Raw genomic sequence first — 16,960 nt, forward strand, 5'->3', positions numbered from 1 at the left:
GAATATTGTAGATGGCACTGCTGAAATCTCACCTTCGCTGTTTTCCTTTGAGCTATTTTCATTTTTCATGTTATTCTCTGTGTTCCTTAAAATAAAAATATCCATAATATGTATCAAAATAATCAGTGCTCAACTCCTTCTCCCCAGATTTTGATAGCTGAATGTCCTGCGCACAACCACCAGTGTGGTAAATTGGATAATGCCTGCCCCAAAAGAGATGTCTAAGCCATAATCCCCAGAATATGAATGCTATAGTATCTGCAAAAGGGATTTTGCAAAGGTGTTAAACAGAGGATTTTGAGACAGGGAGATTTACAGTATTATATAAAACCTTCTGTGGCTTCTTGCATAAAAGTCATTTTAAGTGCTTTAGGTTAGTCCATGTTAGCCGGGAATGCAGGGCCCAATGTAGTCACAAGGGTCTTTTTAAGAGACAGGTATAAGGGCTGGAGACAGAAAGATTGGAAGATGGCACACTGTTGACTGAAAGATGAAGGATAGGATTGTAAGCCAAGAAATGCAAGAAGCTTCTAGTAGCTAGAAAAGACAAATACACAGATCCTTTCCTAGGACTTCCAACCTCCAGAACTGGAAGAGAGATTTGTATTATTTCAGAACACTAAGTTTATTGCAGGTAGAGCAGCAATAGGAAACTAATACAGCCATCCAGCTTATACTCTTTAATATGGATCTGTGTTGTGCATGTTGTCCTTCCTTATCATCATTTATGACCAAAATTATTTCAATTTTTAATTAATTGAATGCTAAGCTTTAGCCTACAGCCAGCCACACCTAGTGGGAAGATGGCACTCCTGAAATAAGACATTATGATAAATTGAAAAAAAACCCTAGATTAAAGGCCAGGGAACTCTGTGTTTGAACTTCTTCTCTGAAATATTATAGTTCTGTGACCTTGAGAAAAATTACTGTATCACTCTGAAACTACCTTCTCATCTGTAAAAATGGTATACTAATCTCATAAGATCAATGTGAGCATTAAGTAAGATAATCTAAATGCACAAATTTAGAAGTTCTGGTACATAGTGAGAGTATAGGGTAGCTATTATTGTTGTCATTAGAATAAAAGATTGGTGAAAGCATTACATAAAGGCTTTATAATTTTTGTTAAGGAAAAAAAAAGAATGCATGGGCATGATGGTCACTCCTAAAATCCTAGCAACTCAGGAAGCTAAATCAAGAGGATCACTAGTTCAAGGCCAGCCTCTGCAAATTAGTCTCAAAATAAAAGATAAAAAAGGGATGGGGAGGCTATCTCTCCCTCTATAGATAACTCACATTCTCCCTTGAATGTCTATCTCTTGCTTTACCCTTAAAGGTATCTCTCTTGAAATCACCCCCATTCTCTCCCTTGAATACATTATCTTCTTTCATAAATAAATATCTGTCTATATATCTTAAAAAATGGGGATTGTTGATATAACACAAATGGCCAGTACTAGAGGAGGTGGGGGGGGGGGGAGAAGGACTTAAGGAAGGAAGGGAAGAAGGAAGAAAGAAAAAGAATGGATAGTTGGTTGAACTGGAGTGTTTAGCAAAGACTATGTAGAGGAAACGCAGTCCAAGTTGGGCCACAAAGATTGAGGTAGATTTGAGTAGAGCCTTTCAGAAGAGAAGGTACAGTGCCAAGGAACATGGGCTTCAGGATAGAGACTCTAAGAGGTTTGCCACCTTTTAGCAGATGTGTTACTTGCTTGGGTGAGTTAACTTCACCTTTCTGACTTACAATCTTCAGCTAAAATTTGTATAACAATATCAGCCTCATAGGATCACTGTAAGAATTAAATACAATTATGAAGATGAAGCTGGGAAAAGCATAACACAGAATGCCATCACTGGGGTTAGGAAGGCAGCCAGGACAATGTTACAGGCCAGGTTTCAATAATGAATAAACTGGCAGAGGGTCTTTAGTGGAGCCAGATGATCGAAGGAAAAATAGGTGATAAAACCAGAATGGGGGTTGGGACCAGAGTGCAGGGGGTCCTGTATTTCTGTCTAGGATGGCTGGACCTAAAGAACTGAAAGTGACTTTTATAATAGAAGCCATTAAATATAAGCCATGGAGGGGTTTTATGCAATACTATAAATTCCAGTCCATTTGCCTATTAATACAGATGACAGGGGAGTTTAGAGAGAGGAACTCTTGGGTAATTCTATAGGCCAAATGTTTTCAAAGTTTCTTAGCAATGGTATACATGTATTATATTATGTGTAAAAAGTGAAATATTAATGCATAATCACAACATATAAATCACTAAATTATTTTAATTTATAAAATATAAATTTATATTAGGCAGATATATGCTGAGTACCAAATATTTAAACAGCTAGAGGTGAAACAATGAGCAAAGGACTCAGTCACTGTGTCTGTGGAGCCTAGCCTCATGAAAAATATAGGCATTAAATTAAATAGTTATGCAGTTCTATTTCATTGTAACAATATATTATCATATAATATACACATATGCATATTCATATATGTTATGAAAAGAAAATGTAAAGGGCTGTGATAACATATACAAGGCAGAGCTGATATAGTCTGTTGATTGACTGAATTATGTCCCCTTAATTCATGTGTTGAGCTCCTAAACCCCAAAACTATGGTATTTGGAGAGGGGATCCAAGAGAAGTACTTAGGCTTAGATGAGGTCATGAGGGAAGGACCCTTATGACAGAATTTGTGCTCTCATAATAAAAGACACCAGAAAGCCAATATTTTTTGTCTCTCTATGTATATCTCTCTTTCTCTGTCTTTCCCCACCATGTGAAGACATAAACGGTAGACATCTAAAAGCCAGAGAGTGCTCAAGATAAATCTATTATCCTATCACCCTGATCTTGAACTTCCAGCCTCCAGAACTATGATAAAGTAAATATCTGGTGTTTATAAAACTACCCAGACTATGGTATTTTGTTATGGCAACCCAAGTTGACTAATACATACTCCAGAGGGTTTAGAGCCTCAACACCTATTCCTCTCTCCCACCTCAGGTAGACACCCAGAAGATAGTATAGGATTTGCTCCTCTCATAGCCCCTGGAATTGGTATAAACTAATTCAAGGCCAACTCTCTCCCTGCCTGCAGCAAGTCTCCTGGACTTCCTACTTTACCCACTGACTTCACCTTCGCTTGGCAATCATATTCTCATCACTTAGCTGTTTTCAAGTACAGGTAGTTAAATACTGGATGTGATATAATTCCCATGATCATATCAAAATCATTTCTTCTCATGCTCTGTGCATATACAGGAGAAGAAGGGAGGAGAAACTATTAAACAACTGGAAAAGAAGAGCCCCATGTGGGTTAAAACTTAACACTGGCTGAAAGCTTAGAGTCAGAATGATCACCAGAGAAGGGTCATTTAACACTGTTCAGTTGAACGAATATCTCTAAACCAAAGAGGAGCAAGTGCTTCAGACAAATGAAAGGCAAGCTAGTGCTATTCACTCTACTTTTATGATCGGATCATTTTTCCAAGTGCAAAACTTAGGACGTCTCTACCTGGCCTGCAGCTAAAGCCTTTAAACAGTTTCCTTGCATCTCTTCTCTTTCCAATCTACTATCCTTACAGCAGCCAGAATTATAATTACAAGTATACATTGGGTATTTATAGACATAACTTGGATACCCCCCTGCTTAAATCTTCCCATTGACTTCCTTTGCATTTAGGCTAAAATCCAAGCTCTTACCATGGCTTACAAGGCTCTGACAGGCTAAATCCTGCCCACCGCTCTGGCCCCATATGCTTGCCACCCTTACTCCCAGTGGACCTGCCACCCTGGCCTATTTTACATTCTTACACTTGCCAATCGCATTTTTATCTTTAGTCCCTGTGCAGCTGAATGCTGACCTGTAATGCTCTTCTTTCCCTTCTCAGGTGTCAGGTTTCAAGCATTAATGCCACCTCCTGAAACAGGCCTCCCAATGGACAGTCTGCTCTATAGTAAATACGTAAATCTTCGCCTGAGGGGTAAATTTTACCATCTTTGTTGTCATTATATTAACAGAATCCAATCTATTGTCCTGCATATAGGAGGCACTCAAATACTTTTTTTTGTGTACTGGTACTAGAACTCAGGGGCACTCGACCACTGAGCCACATCCCCATCCCTATTTTGTATTTTATTCAGAGACAGGGTCTCACTGAGTTGCTTAGTGCCTCACCATTGCTGAGGCTGGCTTTGAACTTGCATTCCTCCTGCCTCAGCCTACCAAACTGCTGGAATTACAGGCGTCTGCCACCATGCCCAACTAGGAGGCACTCAAGTATTTTTAAATTAATGAATGGATACAGGGATGACTGGATGGTTGGATAAAGTGGGTGGATGGATAAATGGATGGCGGACAGATAAATGGATGGTATAAGGGAGAAGAATGGGTGAACCAGGTAGCAATGGTTCAGCTATTTAAAGTTTAGAATCTTCGGAGAATTAAAAGATGCCTCTATTGAGCCAGGTACAAAGTTCTCCAAGCACTGAGACTTCCCTCAAGGCTTTCCTTCTCCCTGCAATCCTATAGCACCAGGAGTTCAGGCATTACACCTAGACATTTTTTTTCCATTTTTTTTCTTTCTTGTTCTACATCATTTTGTTCACTGCTTTGTCTCTAGTTTCTTGACCTCTACCTCACATTCAGTAGGTTTTTGACAAGTATTTGTTTAATGAACAAAAGTAAAAAACCTTGTTGTCAAAAAATCATGCCAAATATCTCTTAGACATGTATTCCTTTTTTTTTAATCAAGCAACATGTCAAAGCATGAGTTGACATTAATGGATTTAGACACCAATACTTAGAAAAATAAGCATAGTAAAATCCTTCTGAAATATAGGATTCAGATTTTTGCCTTCTGATATATAGGCCAATGAGCACAATTTGACATTCTCTTGATATCTCAAAATTATTAATGTGTACATCAATTATTGTTTGCTGCTGTCTCTGAGGATGTAGTTCAGTCTGACATTTGGAGGAAGGAAAGGCATCACGTAAGCAAAAATGGGCCCTCGCAGTTCCTGGAACTGTCTCTGCCAAATGGCCTACAGCATGCAAGACAGAAATCCTAAGATGATCAAACAAACAATTTTCCTCAGGAAAGAGAAATGGATCCAAATCTGAGTAGTTTTTATTTTCTCTCTAAAGACAGTAACACTGACATTTCATTTCTAGAGTGGGACGGCTCTCTCACTCTCATTTTAAACTTACACACCCTTAAGAAATTAAGTTGCCAGTTCTATCTTTGGGGCTTCCCACTATCACTTTCAGAATTATTCTGAGAAGGTGTGACGAAAAGAGCACTGTCTTTGGAGTCAGACAGGACTAAACCAAAATCCCAGTTCAGATGCTTCTCGCGATGCAAGGGAGATGTGAGGATTGGATTATGCAATGCATATGTCATCCATTACACCGTTTCCGGCACACAAGTAAACACCTGATTCATAGTGTTTCTATCTCCCTCTCATGTGCTGTCTGCCTTCCTCATCAAACCACCCTGGAATCCTTATTCTCCATTGCCCACGGAAGGTAATCTCCCTCCTTCCCTTCTTTCTGCCCATCTGACAAGAATAGTCGTATGGAAAAATTGTGATTAATTCATTCAAAAATGTTGGGTCCTAAAAATTAGTTAGTTGTATGTTTTTATTTCTGGAGGTATTTGCATTTAATAAGGGGATAATGAATTCACCCATTGGGTGGCTCTTAAGTGATACAATACCAGGCATCATTGTAAAACTGAAGGTATAGTTTGCTTGGGATGTTGGTTTGCTCATTGTTCTTTAAATTAAACCACTTAAGTAACATTATCTCTACCTTTGTGCAAGGCAAAGACGTGCACCACACTTCTTAATGTGTGTAATTAAAACTTAGGTGTTGATATCTCTGATATCTCAAATTTAGATTAAAACTTTCTTCAAATGTAACATGGTAAAGCATAGCCAATACATTTCCTACCTGGAAAATCAGGTAACTGCTGTGTCTTTATATAGCTGCATCTCATTCTGACTTATTGAAGGATTTCAGCTTTTCATAGGAAGGGTTTTAACGAAGCCACTTTAAGCCCTTTTTAGATTTGAAATGATAAAAGCATTGGCAGAACTTGTAAGAGGTAGCACAGGGGTCGCCATATGAACTTCTTTTAACAGCGGAAACCTGCCCCCATCCAAAGAGAGCACTTTGCTATTTATCAGGATTTAGGGAAGAGACTGAAATACAAGTATGATGTAATTTTAAAAGATTCCTTTGAAAGCAGGCGTTTGCACACCCACTGGAAATGGGGATCGGTTTATCTGAAAGTCTGCAGGTGGCACATTTTCCATTTCTGTAGCCATTAGAGGATGCTTCCTAGAGTGGAGGTTGACTTGAGAAGTTTCCTTTGTAACTAAGGAAAGTCTCTCAGATAAACTAGTAACGGCTAAGGCAATACATTTAAGTTGTGACTCCCTTTTATAAAATATACAAGTTAAAAACTAATAATGCTTTCATTGCAATCTCCAGAATTAAATGTGTATTCCAGGGTGTAAAAGGAGGTGACTTAATTTGTTTGGCTATCTGTTGTTACTGCTTAAAATTTTCTATGTATAGTCACGGAAACTAAAATAACAAAGCTGTCTATACAGATGAGTCCAACTTTCATCAATATTATACTAAGCACTAAAGCTGAAAAGAAAAAAAAATAGACTGCTTCTTTAGGAAAGGGATGTGGTTGGCATCTTCTGAAATGATTCCAAATGATCCTCACCTCTTGGGATTCATATATTGTGTAATCATTCACCCCTTCAATGTGAGTTGCATAGAGTGACTTGATACTAGCACACAGAACATTGAAAAAGTTATAGGATATCAGTTACAAGATCTCCTCCTCCCCTCCAACTACTCCCCACTCCTCCTCTCCCCCTCCTCCCCTCCTCCCCTCCTCCTCCTCCTCCTCCTCCTCTTCTTCTTCTTCTTCTTCTTCTTCTTCTTCTTCTTCTTCTCTCTCTCTCTCTCTCTCTCTCTCTCTCTCTCTCTCTCTCTCTCTCTCTCTTCCTCCCTCTATCTCTCTCTTCCTATTCTCTTGCTTTCTATAGTAAAGCCAATCTCCATTTCATGGAGTTTCCCTAGAAAAACCTGTATGGCAAGAACTGAAGGCAGCTTCTAGATAGTAACCAAAGAGAAAGTGAGGCCCTCAGTCCAACATCCAGGAGAACTGAATCTTCCAGCAGCCACATGAATGAGCTTGACAAAAGCCTTTCCATCAGGAGAGCCTTCTATTGAGACCACAGTTTCAGCCAATACCTTGATCACATCTTAAAGGAGAACCTGAGATTAAAAACAAACAAAAAAAAAGATCCAACTAGGCTACACCACATCTTGACCTGCAGAAATTGTAAAATAATAAATGTAGTTTTAAGAAACTAAAAATCAAGAACTTTTAAATATATAGCATCTTCCATATTAGAAGAGTGGATGAAGTGTAGTTTATCCATACGATGTAAAGTAGGATAAGGTTGAAGATCATTTGATTACGTACAAATATCTATGTAGTCACATATATGCCTTCCAAATCAGACTAAACATATTTCTTTAGAAAACAAAAGGGTAAATAAGCCATAACAACAGGCCCAAATCCAGAAATAATAGAATGCTTTGCCAAAAGGCATAGTGGAATTCCAATTTTAGCTTTAAGAAATTCCAGACTTTATCAGACAATGTCCAGGAAGATCAATAGAAATTACTCCACTTAGCTTATAAAAAGAGATTTAATACAATAAATTAATTAGGAAAGTGTTAAAAGTTCTTAGGGAGAAAAAGGAGGAGGGTGGTATTACCCAGAGATTGGGAAGCTGCTAGTCCCCTTGTAAAAGCCCAGAAGACAACACTTGCTACTGGTGCCATCAAAGGTCCTCAACCAGAGCCACAACCCTTCAGCCCACATTGCTGGTTTTTCCTGCTACAGTGGATTAGAATGGCCTCCACTGCCCATCTGAGATCCTATGAAGTTCTCTTGTTGGCTGACATTTCTTTTAGTAAAGAGGCTTTGAGAAATCTACTACCAATACAACATGTATGTACAAATAAATGCCAATAAACAATTTCTGCCACAAACATGAAACCAGTTTAAATATTTCCCTTTAAACAATGGAATGTATTTTTCAAGACTGAAATTATCACAAAAGGATTCATGGATCCAAATTCTTCAAGTGGTTTACATAAGTTTTACAAATTAAACACAAAATTACTATTGTATTCATATGATGACAAGGTAACTGGATGAATATATCAATTTCATCATATATAAAACCGAAGGATTCAAGATAAATTGTCACTCAAAACTGTTGTAGGAGTGAGTTTTTGAAGAATTTAATTAATCTAGTCAAAATAACTTATTCAGAAATATAATACTTTCTAGCCTGGTATTCCCAGATATATCACAACTTTATTGAGAAATAGAAGGGAAAATGCCTAAGTTAGACATGATTATTTTCAGATCCAAATATTTTCTTTGCCCTTGTTTATTCATAGAATTGTTTGGGACTCCAAATATGCAACACTGCCATCTCCAGGCACATCAGGTAATATTCAATGCTTTGACTTATTTACTCTCCTCTCAACTTGGAAAAGATTTTCAGCCGAGCATTGGAAGAAAATCAGGTTATCAATAAATTTTTATCTAATTATTACTCTAGCTTTCAGAACTATCTTAACCTTGTTTCTTTGATGCACATTCTCAAAAGGTCTTTGCCTAGCCATCTAAAGAGTATGTTTTGGGGGTTCAGTGCCCATATTTTCAACTTAATATATATTTACTGAAGTCCAAGATGTTCCAAGTTATGATAGGTGCTGCCCCACATCTATTTTTAGTTTTAATATCATAAGACTCCTACTCTGCCTAGCCTGAAGCTAGTTTTAAATAAGTAGTTATCAAATGCTGATCAGCTCCCAAAAAGTACAGATTCAAAGGAATTATGGGTTTTCTATTAAACACAGTCTTCCACCTTTTATTGTAACAGATTTATTTCTAATCTACCCTCAGAATCCCTGGTTACTTCTCAATGATGTTACTGCAGAGGAGAAAAAAAAAAAAAACCTGTCTTGCTTTACTGTGAGGATTTGTACAGGTAATTGGATTCCTTCCTTTTTGAGGAGATACAATTAGAAAGACATGTTCCTGGTTCTCTCCCACCAAGAGCCTAGAGGACACTTGACCACAATATACACACTCCTTTTATGATCCTTTCCTAAGCTTAGCTGAGTAGTAGCAGGAGAGCTGCTCCTGAAAGCTGTTGTTGGGGAAGGACATGAAGGTGTTGATATCTGCGTCTGGACAATTTGTTCTTGACACCAGTGTATCCTATGAGCCCCTGAAGGAAGAGGGCCTTCCTTAATGCCCTTGCCCTTGATCCTTATTTGTTCATCTGAATTAACTATTCAAACTGCCAATGTTGGCTGAGTGGGGCTTGAAAAGACAACGAGTCTAGATCAATAACACAATTGACTCAAGTGTCAAGGGAAGATGGCCGATGGCAGAGTGAGCACAAGAGTTACCTGTGCTCCCTTTCAAGATCCATTGAGGTGATGGGAAAGGAATTTTCAAAAGGTTTAAACTCATAAATACAGAGAGAGGAGATAATGGCAACCAACATTGCAAAAGGTGGAAAACACACACACTAGAGCAAACCCCAAAGTTTAGACTTAAACGAAGGGGAGAGCTCTGAGAAGCAAGACCAAAACTATACTCTAGAACCCACAAAAGGCTCAGGGAGAGGCATCACCTAGCACGCCTAGAAGTGAGGATAAAGATGAAACTACAAATAGGACGATCAGTTTAAAGAATGTTTTCAAAGCAGTTGGAGCCCAAGATCAGTTCTCTAACTTAGGGAGTGCCTCAGTCCCTAAGAAGGCTAGGGATCCATTGCCCAGAGAGAAAAACAGAAGGTCTCTGCTCTAGAGCATGGTAAGCTCTGCTTAGAGTAGGAATGAGAAAGTAAGAAAAAACAAAAGTCTGCCTACAGAATCTTGAGATTCCCCTATCCTCATCCCTACCACCAGCCTTCTAGCCTTACCAAGTCCTCTGAATGCTATTAAGAAGGTTTATCCTTCTAGATCCAAAAAAAAACCCAAAAAACAAAAAACACTGGAAAATTCTCCTTTTGAAAATCTAGCCAGTCTAAGAGCAAAATGTCTAAACTTATAATATTAATAAATCCCCATTATAATGCCATTCAATGATGCCCATAACCAGTCTATACAATCCAGTCACTTAAATATAAACTGTGAGCCAAGGATCAGCAGAAAATCTACCTGAAAAAACGAAATCAAAACAGAAAAGCAACATGGGGAAAATATAATAAAATGCAAATATCACTTATAGCCTCAGAGAATTGAGAACAGTAAATTATGCTATAGGAATATTCAAAGAAAAAAACTCCTGGAAATGAAAACTAGGATGGCATGCATTAAAAATATTCAGTAGAGAGTACAGAAGTTTTTTTCTTTTTAATTTGAAGAATTTCTCCTAAAGATCGGCAAGATGACAACATAGAAGGACAAATGAAAGAGGTAAATAATCATTTTCCATAGGGAGGAGTCAATAGATAAGGACTAAGGCTGAAAAATCAAGAAATAGTAATATGAGCCTGTTATGTAGAGATATGGAGTAACCAAACAAAATAATTGGAAGCAGTTGTCTGTCATGTGGGCAGAAGACTGATGTTTTTGGTAACAGACATTGTATAAATCTTTAAAACATTTTCATGTGTAACTTCAATTTCATAAAAATACTTTTTCTAAACATTATAGTGTTTTTGTCTTTTAAAATCTTAGCTCTGGTTTTTATAAGGTTGGAATATATTACTCCTTCAAGTTCTCCTTATCTGTATACAGGGAAGAGAAAATTCTGTTTCAAAAAAGTGCTGTGGGTTTTTAAATAAGATAATGTATATGAAGAGTTAATCTAACCATCTACCAAGTATTAGAGAGCATAGTGAGTATAAGTGATTACTTATATTTTCTAGATTGGGTAGAAATAAATTTCTCTGTTATTTGCAAGAAGATTCTCTCTTTCCATCTTTGTCTGTGATGACAGAGATGCAAAAGGTTTTGAAAGAAATTTATATTTCTAGAATTGTCTATGGACTTTTGAAAATATTTTCCAACCAGTGATCTCTATATACTAACCATTGGTACCTACTGTTGACATCTATTAACTACCTCCCCATGTCAGAGACAAAAGTCTGAATGGAGCCCTTATCTGGGTGATAAGGAAGGTAACATGAGCATTATTATATATATATATATATATATATATATATATATATATATATATATACAGAATCTATGTATATTTTTCATGTTATTAGTTAATTATTCTTCTTACCCTATATACTTCAAGGTGTTGAATTTCAGAAAAAAAATTAAAACAGTAGCAATTTTTGTGGTAAGAAGAATGATATTCCAAAGACATCTATACCCCAATCTCTGGAATAGAAACACATTCCTTTACACTGTGTGGGGAGTTTTGCAAAACCACCCTTCAAGCAAGAATGTTTTCCTAGATTATTCGGTTGACCCAATCTAAAACTCTTAAAAGAGAATTTCCCTATAATTCCAGCAGCTTGGGAGGCTGAGTCAGGAGGATAGCAAGTTCAAAGCCAACCTCAGCAACTTATCGAGGGCCTAAGTAACTTAAGGAGACCCTGTTTTGAAATTTGAAAAAAAAAATCTTTTAAACTTAAAAAGTCCAAGGGTGTGGCTCAGTAGTAAAGCACCTCTGGGGAAGAAAGAAAGAAAGAAAGAAAGAAAGAAAGAAAGAAAGAAAGAAAGAAAGAAAGAAAGAAAGAAAGGAAGGAAGGAAGGAAGGAAGGAAGGAAGGAAGGAAGGAAGGAAGGAAGGAAGGAAGGAAGGGGAAGGAAAAGAGAAAGGAAGAGAAGAAGGAAGGAAGGAGAGAGAGAGAGGAACAAAGGAAGGAAGGAAGAAAGGGAGGGAGGGAGGGAGGGAGGGAGATTGGGAGAAAAGAACTTTCTCTAGCTGGATGCAAGTGAGATATGGAATAAGGAGGATCCAGAGAAATTAGAAGAAGGAAAGAGACTCGATCTGTCATGTTTGGGTCCACTTGGAAAGCATGAAGAGGAAATCAGGAAATTTCTAGGAAGAAACACAAGTCCTAGGCTAAAAGCCAGCAAGGAAATAAGGACCTTAGTTGAACTACTGTTAATAGATGCAGCAGCCTAAATAACACTTGGAAACAGATGCTTCCTCAGTGTCACCATTAAGACCGTAGCCCTGCCAACACCTTCAGTTCAGACTCGCTAGACCATAGCAGAGGATGCAATAATATCCATCCAGACATTTGACCAACAGAACCCCATACAATGAGTTTGTGTTGTTTTAATCAGTTTATGGCTAACTAGTTATGGCAGCCTCAAACACTGATACAACATTTAAACAAGTCTTGCTTCTGGTAGAACCTCATCCAACTCAGAATGAAAAGTCTGGTCCATTGGATGTGGTATATATTCAGAGATTCAACTGCATGGACACATAATATTGTAGCAGCATGCATTTTTTTTAAATGATGATACCAATATTAAGTACCTTTATCTTTGTGAAATCAATGAGGCTGGACAGAATCTACTGGCTTCTGCATATAAGTTAGGTTCTAACAGCTGAATAAAAAGCCACATAACTCATGATATTTCTCAATATCAACTACCATCAAAAGTGATTTGTTATTTGTTAACTTTACAAGTTGCTAAAGACAATAATATACACCATAAAGTATAATCTGACAATTTTTTTTATCTCATTGCTATTAGGCCACATTTTAGCCTTCATTGAAAGGTGGTGAAATACATTATAGGAAATTACTTAGTTCATTTTTCAAAGAGAACATTTAAGTACAAAATGAATAACAGCTCAAGGTGTTGACTTTCAGTGAATTAGTATGTTATCATTTGTAATATTTTATAGTAGAGCACTCTATAAAATACCCATATTCTGGGTTAGACACTAGAAAATCAAATAAAAATGAAGACAATGTAAGTTCTTGAGGTTGTGGGTAAACTGCAGACAATGAAAAGTAATGTAAAGTCACATTGCATAAAACTAAAAAAAGCAAAGTAAGAAAATGATAGGACTCTAGGAAAGAGGGATACGGTAATGCCTTTGTTGTTGAATACCCTCAAATCCCCCCATAAAAACAGAGATCAACTAGAAAACCAAAAGCCAGACAACTTCTACTACAAAGCGAGGTAACAAGATATCACCAGTTTACTCCTAAAACACTAGCAAATAAATTTTTGACTGCAGATAAGACCTGTGTGTTAGCAACTGTGCAGAAATAAGGAAAAGGAAAAGTAATTCCTGATATGTCTGAATTCATAATAGCCTCAAAATAGCCTATAGATACTCAGAGATTCAACTGCATGGACATGAAATATTGCAGATACTCACTAGAAAAGTCAACAAGTTATCATAAGAATATATAAGTCTAAATGGCAGGAAGTTTTGCAAACTCCAAATCTTGGATGAATGCAAATAGGGTAAAAATCTCAGATCTGTTATTATTCTTGATAACTTGAGAGATAATATTAGGATGTTCACAGGGCCATGACCTTCTACAATAGAAGGCAAGAGGGCCCCAAGGGTTGGTTTCAAGAATATGTGAAGATTCCCTGGGATCCAGTATTGAATGGTCTTGCCCAAGTGGCAGCCAGGGTTAAGAATCACTGGTGCAGAAGTAAGAAAGTACCTGATATACACCGGGATAAGTAAATGGTCTGTTGTAGCAGACAAAGAATGGTAGACAAGCTGCAGCAGTAGAGGTAATAAGGCCAGGGGTGGACCAAATCCAGCCTGCCACTTTTTTAACGTAGCCTATAAGCTAATAATGTTTTTCACATTTTTGAATAATCAAAAAAAAAAAGGAAGAAGAGTGACATTTTATAACAAATATAAGTTATATGAAATTCAAATATCAGGGTTCGTAAGTAAGATTTTATTGAGACATAGCCATGCACATTTATTTAGGTATTTATCTTTGGCTGCTTTGTACCATAGTGACAAAGTTGAGTAGTTGTGACAGAGACTGGATGGCCCACAAAGCCTAAAATATTTCCTGACTTTTTGTTTGTTTGTTAGCCGAAGTAGGTTTGGGTTTTTAACTTTTTAACTAAGTTACCTTTTTAACTTTTAAAAAGTGTTATTTTTAGAGCAGTTTTGGGTTCATATCAAAATTAAGCAAAACTTATGGAAGATTTTCCTTATAACTCTTGCCCACCCCCACATACACAGACTCGCCCGTTTGTGATCATTACTGAACCTACGCTGACACATTATTCTGACACGAGGTCCACAGTTTACATTGAGTTCATTCATGGTGTTGTACTAAGAAACTAATCTGACTCCATTTTTGAGAAACCAGCCTCTGCCGCAGTCTGGCTGGACACAAAATAACCGAGCCACCACAAAAACTTGTAGATTCCAACAGCAAGTCTTTATTCCCGACTCTCACGGACACTCTATACACGCTCTGGGAAAATACACCCTCCACCGGGCTCTGCGTACCAAATACTCTCAGAACCCCGCGAGAACTCCACGGGAACTCCAGGAGCGCCTGAGGCAGCAGGATACGCCCTATTCCCAGCAGGATCCACCCTAATCCCTGAGCAGGGTCACCTTTCAACCAAAACTCTCAAACATTCATGCAATGTCACTGCGAATGACCTGGGTCCAAGGCAAGCCCATTTCCACAATGGAGAGTCCTCCCTCTAAGCAACATTGGGTAGGCTGACAAGGAAATTGCCATGCGTCATTCCTACTTGGCTATGGCTCTCAGCAAGCCTCTACCCCAGAGCAAAGCCTGCCCAAGGAAGGGGGTGTGACCCTTGTCCTTGGAAAAACCCACAGAGCACTCCTAAGCACATACCCACCCTGCTGAGTTGTTTGTTTGTAAATAACAGGAGAGGTCTCTGGCACCAGGTGTCCCTGACTCAGTTAGGCTAGGTGAGGACCCATAGCAACCCCCCCTAGCAACCTCCAATCAGCATGAGACAGGGAAAATACCTGGAATGCCAGATGACCCCCAAGTAGTTTATGGTGGTTGATAACATGTTGGGAAACCATGTAGTTTAGCACGGACACCCCTAGTGGCCTAAACCAATCAGTTCAAAGGAATCCCCCTCTTGTACTAACCAATCACCCCTACCCAACTTGTTCCTACCAGTGAATGTGCTAATCAATGTTAGGAGTTGTTGTTTGATTTTCCCGCAGTATGGAATGATTTGCTGTGTGATGTAGTGACGCATAGAGTATCCCCCAAAACCTATAAAATCTCACTGGACAAAGGACCGGGACTCACTCCCTGGGACCACTGCATCGGGAACAGTTGTGAGTCCAGGCTCGAGCTTGCAATAAAGACTCTTGTGTGATTGCTTCAGATTCAGCTCCTGGAGGTCTACTGGGGTCCCACGAATCTGGCATAACAGTACGTTCTATGGGTTTAGACAAATTATATTAACACGCATCTCCCATTACTATGTCATACAAAGTAGTTTCATTTTCCTAAACATTTTCTCTGCTCTGCTTGATTTTTGTACAGAAAAAAAAATTCTCACCATTGATATAGATCCTCAGTCGCCATACTCACACAGCTGAACATCTTTTCTAGGAACATTTAAAGGAATAAAATAGCCAAATGAAATTATAATTAACTCTCACCGCAGTACAGAGGATGAATTACATGAAGAAGTACTTAGAAATTATTGCAAGAACCCTAATCACAGATGAAAATATAATACATTTGGAGAAGAGAGAGGAGGGGAGATATCTTGTGAGACATTTGTCATGCATGTAGAACTGACAAAATCTGGTAGGAAAGGGAAGGCAAAAAAGAGGGAAGGAAAAGATTGATATTTTAATTCTATTGGCTTGAATGACATTATTTAAAAAAAAAAAAAACAAGGAGCCGCAAGTTGGAAGAGTGAAAATGAAAGAAAAATGAATGTTATTGGACATTAAAATTCAGCATAGATGCAATACAGCTAGGTAATCTTTGCCTCGGCATTTATACACACTCCTATCATTTATCAATTGAACATTGTATCATTAGGATGTTGTGATCCCTCAAGAAAACAGTCTACAACTTATTCCTTTAATAACCTGACACATCAGGTTGTAGTTAACAGACAGCCTACATATTCTTGAATGTGTGAATTATATTGTAGACTACTTAAGGGTAAGAATATGTTTTTAAGTTGCTCTAGAGCCTCTCAGCACTCAAGACAGAGCAGAAAACATTCCAGTAGCAAATAAATGGCTTGTGACAGGTGTCAAGAGGACAAACCCTACCACTTCCAAGAAAAGAATATAGTGACTATCATGCTTCTTCTTATCTTTAATTAGCCAAAATTCTAAAACATCACTTTAGACAGAGAGACGGTCTGGTCAAGAACTCCTCTCCTAGCATATAAATGTTTTAGATGCAGAAAATTTGTTTTTTACCTTTCTGTCCTCAGGGGACATAGAGAAACAATGGTTGCTATTTTAAAAGACAGGTTATTGGGAAAGTTGACTGTTCAGATGAATGGAAGCACACTTTGGCAGTGAAGAGAATAAACACTAGGGTATTAGGAGAGCCATCAAGAGATGCCATCCCCAGAGGCTGAATAAACCCATCTGCCAGTGACATTATTCAAAACCATAGTCCAAACTGCAATTGTCTGGCAAATAGACTCTCATACCATTAGGTGAAAATGACAGGTAGTGACAGGTAAAAATTGAAGGCTACCCTGTTATGTATATTGAATGCCTGAGGGTCATTTCTAAAGGTATAGATTACAAATTTGAGGTTACATCATATCATTCACCAGTAGTTATCAAAGAAAGAACAAAAAAGAATAAAGGAATGATGATGTAGGGACCAGGTAAATATGTGGCTGCAGCTAAGCAGTGACAGTGATAATTAATCAGGCA

Source organism: Marmota monax, unplaced genomic scaffold (genome assembly GCF_021218885.2).
Source record: "Marmota monax isolate L192 unplaced genomic scaffold, Marmota_monax_Labrador192_F-V1.1 WCK01_AAM20220418_F8-fsc00015, whole genome shotgun sequence".
Classification (NCBI taxonomy): Eukaryota; Metazoa; Chordata; class Mammalia; order Rodentia; family Sciuridae; genus Marmota; species Marmota monax.